This window comes from Lissotriton helveticus, chromosome 10 (genome assembly GCF_964261635.1).
Source record: "Lissotriton helveticus chromosome 10, aLisHel1.1, whole genome shotgun sequence".
NCBI classification, from domain to species: domain Eukaryota; kingdom Metazoa; phylum Chordata; class Amphibia; order Caudata; family Salamandridae; genus Lissotriton; species Lissotriton helveticus.
Genome location: NC_136071.1, coordinates 1,183,960,780 through 1,183,973,177, shown reverse-complemented (window position 1 = coordinate 1,183,973,177; position 12,398 = coordinate 1,183,960,780).

Here is a 12,398-nt window from a genome sequence, read left to right as displayed (position 1 = left end):
ACAATGAATCGTTTTCGTTGCCCCCTCCGAAAAAAAAACAAAAAAATTATAAAACTGTTCAGAAAAATTCAAAAAAAGTAAAAAAAAATTCAGAAAAATAATTAAAAAAATATAAAACAACAAAAACAATTTTAAAAAAAGTTCTTTTCAGAACTACCTCCCCGTTATTAAAAAATTGGTACAATATTTGCAACTCTGCCAACCTCTATTTCTCTTAGTTCGCTTCCCAGTTCGCTCCCCGGTACGCGAACCGGAAGCGAACCCAAAAATTTTTTTTAAAAAAAAGAACAGTAAGTATAAGGGAAGGAAACAGACACTTATGTAAAAAGAAAGACAGCTATAAGGGAGTAAACTAGAGATACTATTACCCGTAATCCACTGCTGATGATGTCACATATTACATCATTCATGACATGCTCAGTGACATCATCAGCAGAGGATTGCGGGTAACAGTATCCCTAGTTTATTCCCTATAGCTGTGTTTCTTTTAACATAACTGTCTGTTTCCTTCCCTTATACTTACTGTTCTTTTAAAAAAAAATTTTTTAGATCAGTCAGAAACAGTGAAAGTAATGAAATATAAAAGACTACGTAGAATATGAGGACTGTATGCAACAACTTTGACACTTACAGAAGCCTCACCTTCTCCATGCCTCCTACACAGTTCTACATGTACATCATAAATGCAAACAGAACAGAATTAATTATACATGTTAAATGGTTTATTTTTGCTGTTCTCAGAATGTATCAAATTTCACTAAAACAGTGACTTGAAGGTATTCATCATATAACAGCGGGAAAAAAAAAACACAATCAAAATGATTGTGTTTAAAAAACCCATACAACATTAGAAATCAGAATTCAGAACTCCTTAAAGTTAACTTACTTTCCATGACGGCCAAGGATGTCCTATGAACAGCTTACACTCTGTTGTGCTGTTATTACTTTCAACCCGCCACTTTCTGAAAGAAAACCTCCATCGTTTTCAAAAACATGTTACATACAATAAATGACTTCTTGCTCTCTACCACAAGATTCCACAAGGCCAAATCTTGTCAGAGCCATGTATAACTCTTGGATTTCTTGTTAGCCAATCCCGTCTTTTCGCATTTCCGCAACTTTCAGAATTAAAATGTTGAAGATCATTTTCACAATCCTGGAATAGTAATATCTTCCCCTTCTTGCTCAGTCATGTTCTACATTTCCTATCACACTGATACTGCTTACTATGAAGCAGACTTACACTACCTTTATGACTAGTACAATTATTTAATTCTCTACATCACTTTTAATCACAAAGCAATGTAAAACAGTAGACAGCATTGCAGACTTACATTCCCTCTACTCCATGTTTTGATTGGCTGCTTCAATTAGCTTATAAAAAGAAACAGTTTTTCTGAACTCATTCAAAGTGCACGTATTTCTCCATAAAGTCCAGTGTTATGGTAAGAAGTTATGTCTCTGTACTACACTTATCCTCAAGGCCAAATCGTGTAGGAGCCATAAGAACTTCTTGAAATTCCTCAGAGCACATCCCGAGATTCTTTCCCTAAAATTTTGGTTTTAAAAACACCAGGTAAGAGTTTTTAAGGTCAAACGGCAATTTTGTTTTGAAAATTAAAACAGAATCATTGCAGAATGACCAGCCATTTCTACACTTTAAATAAGCTGTATAATGTCCTGATGTTATTGAAGGACCATCATGATATATAATTGCTACAGTCATGTTCTACATTTCCTATCACACTGATACTGCTTACTATGAAGCAGACTTACACTACCTTTATGACTAGTACAATTATTTAATTCTCTACATCACTTTTAATCACAAAGCAATGTAAAACAGTAGACAGCATTGCAGACTTACATTCCCTCTACTCCATGTTTTGATTGGCTGCTTCAATTAGCTTATAAAAAGAAACAGTTTTTCTGAACTCATTCAAAGTGCACGTATTTCTCCATAAAGTCCAGTGTTATGGTAAGAAGTTATGTCTCTGTACTACACTTATCCTCAAGGCCAAATCGTGTAGGAGCCATGAGAACTTCTTGAAATTCCTCAGAGCACATCCCGAGATTCTTTCCCTAAAATTTTGGTTTTAAAAACACCAGGTAAGAGTTTTTAAGGTCAAACGGCAATTTTGTTTTGAAAATTAAAACAGAATCATTGCAGAATGACCAGCCATTTCTACACTTTAAATAAGCTGTATAATGTCCTGATGTTATTGAAGGACCATCATGATATATAATTGCTACAGTTACAAAAGTCCTTCCTGATATTGACAACTGTGAAGCCACAAAATTTTTAATTAAAGTTGTCAATTTTGTTCCATCAGGCCTACATCGTTGGAACATTAAAATGACATACTGGCCATATGTTCGTATAAATAATGTGGACATCATTTCAGATTTACATTGGCTACACTCCATGTTGTGATCAGCTGCTTTTACTAGCTTATTAAAAGAGACTGATTTACTGTCTGGCAAAGTTAAATATATAAATCTTTCTGAGTCTACACTAGTAGTACTTGATACCCTACAGTTCTCGCAGTCATGCTGCCATTGATAAGAAAGCCCAAACAGGTGATCTACATCTACACCTTCATCATGCAATACATCAAGCATGTACATTAAAAACTCCTGACAATCTTGCTGACTATTTTGAGAGAATTGTGTTTGGCCTGAACATCTGTCTAACAGATTTCGAATTTCAGACACACTTTCTATGTTTGTTCTATCAGTGCTACATTTCTCTAACACAGAATTTAACAAACTGCAAAATCTTTGATCAGAATTGACCACAATCTCTTCTTTTACATTTTCTAGAGAAAACAAAACATTAACTACTACATTAGCATAGCAGTTGACACCAGAACTGTTTTCAAATTGAAAACCAACAACATCTTCAACAGAATCCTTTTTGTTTCTGCTTGTAATTTCAGGTTCATCGACTTTTCGTCTTTTTGCTACAACCTCCCCAGTATTGGTCACATTTCTTCGTTTCCGGCCTACCACACGTTTCTCAAACAAAGGATACTGAGGCAAATGTGGCGCATACTCTCTTCTCAACCTATTGAATTCCTTAACACAATCTAGATCCGCACAAATGTTTGTGACATCACACTCAATCAAGTACAATCCCGATAAAGTCCTAACTCGAGACAATGCCACATATGCCATACCCTCCTTGAACACAGAACTGCCAATATTCACCAATGCACAGTCTACACTTAAACCTTGCGATTTATGAATTGTCACCGCATATGCCAAGCAAACAGGAAACTGCTTACGACGAACATATAAGTCTTTTACAAGCAAAAATCTAGCAGAACAACGAGCAATTAGCTGTACTTCCTCAATGCCATCAAATTTAATTTTTAAAAATTCAATTCCATCTCTATTTCTGTATTTCACAAAATCAACAACATTACCCTTTGATCCATTTACTGGGAGAGGTGTGGCGCCGCGGCCAGGGCGACTGACGCTGGAATCTGGGGACCACGGTTCGATCCCCGGCTCCGGCGGCAGGTTAGCCCAGCACCATGTGACTCTGGGCAATAGCTCGCTTAATCTTCCCGACGGCCCCCCAGCGCCTAGAGACCCTTACGGGTGATTGTGCGCTTTACAAATGTGGATTATTATTTACCAGACCTCTTTCAACATGTAAATTCCTTCTTAAAATTATACGGCAGTTCAAGCACACATTCAGAGTCTTTTCAAAACCCGCAGTTTTAGATATACTCTTCTCTAATGAATCCAATTTTGTTTTCAGATTCTCAGACAAAATAATTGTTGATCCCATATGCTCTACTCTGTCAATAGCTTCCAATTTCACAATCTCTTGCTTTTCTAAATGCAACATTTTGTTGTTGAATTTGGCACATTCTGCAAGAGTTGGCATCAAACATATTCCAGATTTTTTCTCAGTAACTTTCTGAAAAATATTCTCAGGCACAACATCTTCGTCTGGATATAAATTTGTCAGTAATCGTGCATGTAAAGCTTCTTTCCCATGCTCGGTCACTTTTCCAATTCTAACATCTTGTAGAATAGTCTTGTAAACTTCATCCTTTGCCTGACGCATATTTTCATGCAGTTCAGCATAATTGAAGTTTAACCATATATTGACGTTGCCAATACTCCCTAAGCACTTCCTGGTATCTTCATGCGTGAGCATTTTGAACACAGGTTGCCCTTTCACTGGTGTCAGCTGCAGAAGATCTCCGAAAACAATGATGTGTTTGCCACCAAATAACACATCATACTCTGTTTTGAGAACTTCTTGCATTCTCAAATGCACAAAGGCAAGCATGACATTGGAAACCATGCTTACTTCGTCAATGATAAGAAGTTTCATTTTCCTCAAGACTCTTGAAACTTCAAAACAAGCATCTCCAGATAGCTTGTGATATTCTAATTTGTTGTCATGCTCCACTGGCAGCATCAGTAAACGATGTAAAGTAATCCCTTTAATGTTATGTGCTGCCAGTCCAGTTGGAGCGGTGACAACACAAGACAGCGATGACTCTGTCCTTTCCTGCAAATAACATGAAATTGCTTTAATAAGGAAACTTTTTCCAGTTCCCGCTTCTCCACTCACGTACAGTCGGACAGGCTTCAACGACGTACATGAGCACTCTTTCTTGTCATGACTTAATCCATGATCAATTTGCATGGTAAGTTCGTCATATATTTTCCTCTGCTCAACGTTGAGTTGTCTTTCCAACTCTTCTAAGTTAACCGCATCCTCCTGAGCATGTGCCATGGCTCTTTCCACTTCATTCATAGCAGTGGCAGCTTCATTTTCAATAAGAGGTCCTCCTAGTGGATCCTGACTCAATGGAGCAGAACTCTGACTGTCCTGAGAACTGTCTCTGGCAATCTCGGCTGCAATCGTTGCTTCCTGCTCAATTTCCACATTCAACATTTCTACATATTTGGGAAAAGCAGGACATTCTATGGTCTCCTTGGCAGCATTGAATGAGTCTTCGTAACAAATGAAATCTCCAAGCAGTTCCTCTTCTGCACGCCAAGGCTTAAAAAGTTGCAAAAGTGCTAAATAGAAAAACTCCTTTTTTTCAGGAGATTCGCCACTCAATTTTCGATGGTTTATCAAGTGGCATTTTCTTTGCTTGACCAGACATCCCTCACTTCCTATTACAGCATACACTCCTTTCTCAGTATCTTCTTTGATGTTCCTCTTGAATATGTAATTTTGCAGAACCTCATACAGACAAACATTCTCGAGGTGACTGCTTCGATTTGGATAATATGTATCCAACATGTTGCTCTTCAAAATGTCGGTACTGTTTGGCTCCTTTTCCGCCAAATACTCAATTTCCCGCACAGGTTTCAGAACTCGATTACGCGTTGCAGCAAGACCAACACTCGCCCAAACAATACTCCTGGACTTGGCATAGAGACTTGCTGAAGACAACCGGTCAGAACATTCGTAAGCTCCGATTTCTCGATGCGACAACATCTTCAGACTGAAACTGTACAACTTCTTGCTGAGGCTCTTTTCATGGGAAATGTCCTCCCACATATCCTTCAATTCTGTCTTCTCTTTTTTGGTGATGTAAGATGTCACATACCGAGCCACAGCCATACAGTTATCAGCCACAAACTGTATATCCATGTTAGCATTCCACATGGACAAAATCACCGGGTTGTAGTCGTTAATGTACTTAGACTCTTCGTTCCTCTTCAAATTGTATGTGTTTTTAGGTGATTTCTTCATCACATTATGTCGCAGCGAAGACATCAAACTGTTCACTCTTCCTTTAGAAATCACCGGTCGTGGAAAGCCGAAACGACATTTGGTGTAGAACTTGTCTTTGTTCCGGAATTTACGACGACAGTACTTTCCACATCGATGGGTTTGGAAACGTAGAACTTTTTCTCGTAGGCTTTTTTTCTCCTTTGCGTTTGGAACAGCACACGTAGAATACTGTTCTATGAAACTCATCACTGAGTCTTCTGCATCCGTTCCAAATTTAGGTGCATCCTTGATCCACAGCAACATATGTATATGAGGAGCACCTCTTGCTTGGTACTCCTTCCTCCAGAAGAAATCCAACACCTCTCTAAGAGGTGGATTCTTCTTATTCATGATGAAAGACATCATACCTTCAAATCTATGATTGAAGTACCTACATACATTGACTGGATCCAAAGAGCACAGTTCTCCGGGTGTCTTGAATTCGATGTTTTCTACGTTAGCATTTGCCTCTCGTAGAAATTCAAGTAAGTCTTCCCAGCCATACTCAGCACAGCTCAAAGTGAGGAACCATGTGGGAGTTCCTAAGTTCCTTAGCATACATTTTAAATCACCATGACGACGGTACCAGTACTCATTAGTACCACGCTGACACGCCATGAGATTAATCAGGTGAGAATCCAAAATACTGTCTTGGACATTGACTTTATCCATAAAGTCACTTGCCGAGATGTTTTGCATGTGTATACCACTTTTCAAGATGTGGTTCACTGCATATGACAGTCCAGACAGATCGCTTTCAAACAGGAGATGAAACAAATAAGGAATGCATTGTCGAAACCTAGGATCTCCTGCATACAATCGCAAAGTCCGGTATTCAGAAGCAGGAATTTGATGAGGTCGCTCATCATATCTTCCTCCCAGACCTGTTGGAAAAAGCTGTGGGAAACACCGAGCTTCCAAACTTTCCTCCCAAACACTAATGGGACTCCCTTTCGCTTGTTTCATTTGAAACAACTCAATAGCATTCCCCATGACTTCCTTGGAATGCAAAGGATGAACACTATAATGTTCATATATTTCTTCACTAGTACAGGGTTCTACTTTCTCAATTTGACCAGCACACAAATCGTTATCCTCTTCCTCACTTACTTCCTCTTCTGCAACATATACATTTTTATAGTACTTATTATATTTTTTCAAATACAATGTTGCCCTTTTGACTTTCCTAACATCTACTAAATCTTGCCATATTTTCTTATTCTTTGTCGGAACCCCATTAACTAAGATAACAAGAGGTTCCTCTTCCACTTTTTCTACTCCAATTGTGTTAATGTTTTTCTTCAAATCTAGAGGCAAATAAACAACTCTTCCCTTTAATCCTCTCTGTAAATCTGATGGAGGCAATTTCCCTGTCTTTGGCTCCATTCTTACAATAGCCTGAAAGGGATGGATACTTTGAATCAAAATAGATTCATAAGTATTTAAATCCTTCAATTCAGAAGGAATCTCAACCAATTCCAGATTATTATGAACTGCTCTAGCAGGCATCTGGTTTTGATTTAATTTGTTACAACAATAAGTACACACACGTTGATCCAATCCCAAATCAAAACAATTTTCTACCATCAAGTATGTTGTAAAATCCTTCCATTCACTATTATTTTCCCTTTCACTTTTTCCATATAAATCCACTAACTTAGTCTGATTCTTATAATAAGTGCGTCGACAACACACACAAGTGAAATTTGGCCTCTCACTTGATTTCACCTCAAACGTCGCAATTTCCCTCTGGAAATTATCTGTACTGGAAACCTGTACACTATCTTCCACATTACTCTCTTCTTCTTGGTCAATTTCAACATTCTCCTCTTTACTTCCAAAGTAACAAAACTCAATTTCTTCACATATATTCTTCACATCTATTTCAGAACCATGCAAAAGAGCAGCGCATAATTGTTTAAGCATAATTGCTGGACTCTTAGCATAATACAACATTCTAACTAATTTCCTCACTTTATTATGATGCACTGCTAGCATCCTGAAATGATGAAAAACACTCTGGCATACTCTCCTGGAAAGACAAGCCAGTGAATGACCATGCAAACCTATCACTTCTCTCACTCTGCAAGGATCTAATTCTTGCAACAACTTCATTTTCTGCTTCAAACTGTTCTTACTAAATGACCGTATAAAATCACAAAGCAAATTGATGGAATCCTGTCGTACACTGCAAATACTACTACACTTCCAGGTGTACACAGGACCCTTAGGACGTCTCCCTAAAACCTCATTACCTAACACCTCTTCTATCTCTATTGTCACAAGTTTTTCTTTTTCAACTGGACAACCATCTTTCACTTCATAAGCTCGACCACTGGTGTCAACTGCATGCACCAAATCATTATCCTGGAAATAACTCTCCTCATTAAAAAATGCCTCAGAGCTTGAACTATGCATCCATTCTCCAGAAAAAACTTCACAAAAATTACTACGATTAACTATTCTCTTCCATCTACTATTTCTTTTGAAATCATAAATTACCTTGTTTAGCTTCCGAATTCTATTGATTGTCAAAATAAATAACTTACGTTTAATTTCAAATGCCTGATCAATAACTTTCTCAACAATTTTTTTTCTCTTATAAAAAACCACTTTCTGCTGACCTTTCTTAATATTTTTTAACAAATTCCCAATTATCCTGTTGCGGAACATTCGTTTACGAATATCCCTAAACTCTTGTTTCCTTCTACTTTCATGCATAGAGTTATCTCTTACTCTAGCAGTAACATTTCTCATTGGCCTTTCCTTACCATTTGAATTCTGTCTCCTTTTCTGGACTGAAACATTTTCTGTAGTAATATTTTTTTTACTACACATATTTCTTATGACTGTTTTTCGACTCTTACCCGGTGCTTTCTTGGTGACTTGACAAATCTTTTTGTTAGAGGACTGCTGCATTCTTCCATGGTCCTGCTGTCTTTGACGTTTTGCAGCCTTTCTTACTCTTTCTTTGCTAGGCATCCTAAAATCTTGAAATAATCTGCAGTTGAATCTGTGGTAAAATATAATAAAAAATGTTATTAACCACTATTACCCAACAGTAAATTAATAACAGTCATCAAAAACTTAACACACTACTTAAGTATATAATATACTGAAGCCTATCTCCAATTTTTCACTGAACCGGACTCATCTCTTCTTAACCTTGGATAAACCTCACCTACTCTGTGTCCCCTGCACATAATTAAATGTAAAGGGGCAGATTTATATTAACTAGCACATCCCCAGGGATGCACCAGTTAACGTGCACCGCTGCTCTGCCACCCACGGTGTGCCGCATTTACAATCAGATAGGACAAAGCTACATCAAAACCCTGCGCCTGCTTGAAGCAGGCATAGATCTTGACGCAGGTAGGCTGAAAGCTAAAGCAACAACTAAGTATCGTGTGCAGAAGTTACAAAAAAGGAAAAATGGCGTTTAAACCAGTAATGAGCCCATGCTAACGTAACACAGTGTAAAAATATCCAGGATCTACATCAGTTTGGGGTTCACGAACCTGGCAGGTACAAGGCACTGAGGCTTTCCACCGTGCATGTCTCATCCCAAATCATATGTTGTTTGTGAATGAAACAATTTCCCAGACCAAATGCTTTGGATTGGCTACTTCTAAAAAATTAAACACCCCTACTATCCCGGAGTTAGAGGAATATGATGGTTGGAGTAATTTTACTCGTTGTCCATTAAAGATTTACAGGCCCTACTCCGTAATTCTTCCTTTAACATTTCCAGTATAAATCCAAAAGGTTCACTGCTTTGGCAACGTGCCTTATCCACGGTTTAATAACGCTGCCTTTTGCTTTATATAAGTTTTCAAATTGTATGAAATATATACCAATAGGTCGTTATTAACCTTTAGGTAGTGGTTTTCTTCATGAGGTCTGGTCGCTTCCATACACATACAGATTTTCAAAGATGATCAAGACCTTTATCTGAATGGAGAGGAATGCACTGAGACGCCAGATCATTCACTAATGTGTAGGCACATACAGTTACACGGTTCATGCAACAAACACCGACCAAATATGGCTTGCGTGTTGCAAGGCACGCCAGTTCCTGCTATCATCCCCACGTTCAAGTTCTTGGAAAATGGTAGTTATTTGATGCTCAATAATGAAGATTGTTCTGGGATAATTAAAAGTATTCATTTTATCATAACAGTAAATGAACGGGTTATTTGCTGCAGAAATGTTCTATTTCCTCCCACACATGAACATAGGGAGTTTTCAATCTGGCCACAAATACCAACCTTGGGAGCACATTTCAACAGCATGGCAAGAATAAGAGCTCTTTTGTCTCAGAGAGAGGTGGCCTTGAGTTCGGCCCGTGAAACTTTCGTGCTTCACATAGCGAACACCCGTACAGAGGTGCAGACCCTTTTAAATACAGATTCGACTTTGCATTTCAGCAAGATTACCCATTCATTTCCATGCAGCAGGAGGCCCATAGGAATGAAGGTGCAATTTGCGATTAGCAATTACCTCATCGCAAATTACGAATTTTTCCGACGGTGCAGGGGTGTCTCAAGAACACCCTGCTGCACCCCTGAAAAAAAAAAATGGGGTCATATGGCGCACATAAATTTTGAAAACATTCCTTTACCTCAAAAACGATTTTCAACTCATAATTTGAAAACACTGCACATGGGGAAATGACTTAAAATGTCCTTAAGACACATAAAAGCATTTTTTGATTGCCTTTGCAGCATGTTTCAGTCACCTTTAACATGCCTATGTAACAGAAACATTCAAAATCTAAATTTGCCATGCACAGGTGGGAGCATATTTACAAGCAATTTGCTCCACAGACAAACTTCTTACATTGAAATGGGAAAAATAACATCAGAGACTCTCAATTACCTTATAAAGAAGCAGACACCATTATGTCCTTCTCATCAATATTAAAACCATTGCTTTTTCTCAAAAACGATTTACAAGTCATAATTTGAAAACACTCCACAGCTCCTATGCACATAAAAGCCCTGTCAGTACTAATACTTCACATTTTCTCCAATTACAATTTCTCAAAGAAACAAAATCTATTTGTGAAACACTTGAGACAAAGCAACATTTGAAAAACACAACTTTCTTCATAATTTTCTCCTTAAAGCACACTATTTTCTATCTAAATTAAAGAAATTTTTTCTCACCTTAGCAAATACTTTGAGTTTCAAAACAGTCTCAGAAACACACCAATTTGTCTTCAGCAGAGCAAAAGGTATGCACTCCAGAGTCTGCAGCTATCAAAAGCACAGAAATGCTGTAATTCCTCACACAGATCTCTCATGTCACCCAATCAAAACTCTTCCCTCACTTTTTTTCAAAGCAAAACCCTTCCCCCCTCTGCCCCCTCTCTGCTTTTTCTGCATAGCAACCACCTCTTGCAAGACCTCTCACACAACAATGTTGCAATTGAACTCTGAACTCTCAGTGCACCTGCATATCCAAAGCATTCTTTCATTTAATGATTTTTTCTTCGCCACTCAAAATACATCTTTCAACGAACTCATCCATGCACACTAACTTTCTGTTTTCAGCAATCAAAATCCACCAATCACTCTTACTGCTTCATTAACACAGAAACTCCTCAGTTTTTTTCATTTTACACTCTCATTTTTTCAACTGCCATTTCATTGCCACACTTCATCTGACTGCAGGAGAACCTTCTCTCGCCATGTTTTCTGTCTGGATTGTTGGACATAGCTACATCTATTGGGCTCAAAGGTACGCTGAAAACAGGAATTTACCTAACCTCAATTTACAAGATGTGGAAATTAAGTGGTTTGGCCACAGAGGATTAAAATGTCACCAATTGATACCATTGGTGAAAACCTTTATGCATTTGCCAAAACCTGACCTGTTAATTGTGCACTGTGGAGGTAATGATTTGGGCACTTTGACTGGGGTAGGTCTGGAAATGCTTTTAAAGGACACCTTTGAGCAATTGATGGCACTTTTTCCTCAGACTGCCTTGGTATATTCAAATATATGCCAAAGACAGAAATGGAGGTGGTCGAACCAATTTTGTCCACAAATTGAGAAATCGAGGAAGCATGTAAACAAATCTGTTTCAGCTTACATGAGAGACCATGGAATGGGCTCCCTGTACAACAATAACTTGCGTTACTACATGCAAGATATCTACAGAGCAGATGGAGTTCACTTCTCAGATGAGGGCAACAGAGTTTTCACTCTGAATTTAAGACTGTGCATTGGTACCTACTTATAAGTACCTAAATGTACCATAAACCCAAAAGCTCTTCTCAGAGCTACCCTACATCTGATCACTCACAATTATTATTTTACTCTAACTTTTTTCACTAATTTTCAAGAAAGTACGCTCCCCAGACCGCTTCCCGGTTCGCGAACCGGGCGCACTCCACGCAAAAAAACTAAAAAAACTGTATTTTTTTTTTTTGCCCTGCGAGACCCTTTCAAAGCCTCCACATCAAACCTAGGGGGTCAGGGAGGATCTACTATGCCCCCTTATGGTCATTTGCCCCTTCGCTTTGGCCTCCTCTTGTCTCTCGATCCTACCGAGAGACAAGATGGCGGCCGCTACGGACTGTTTGGAATGTTTACAGACGCCGAAAAACCAATCAGCTTCGCAAACCTCCGTAAC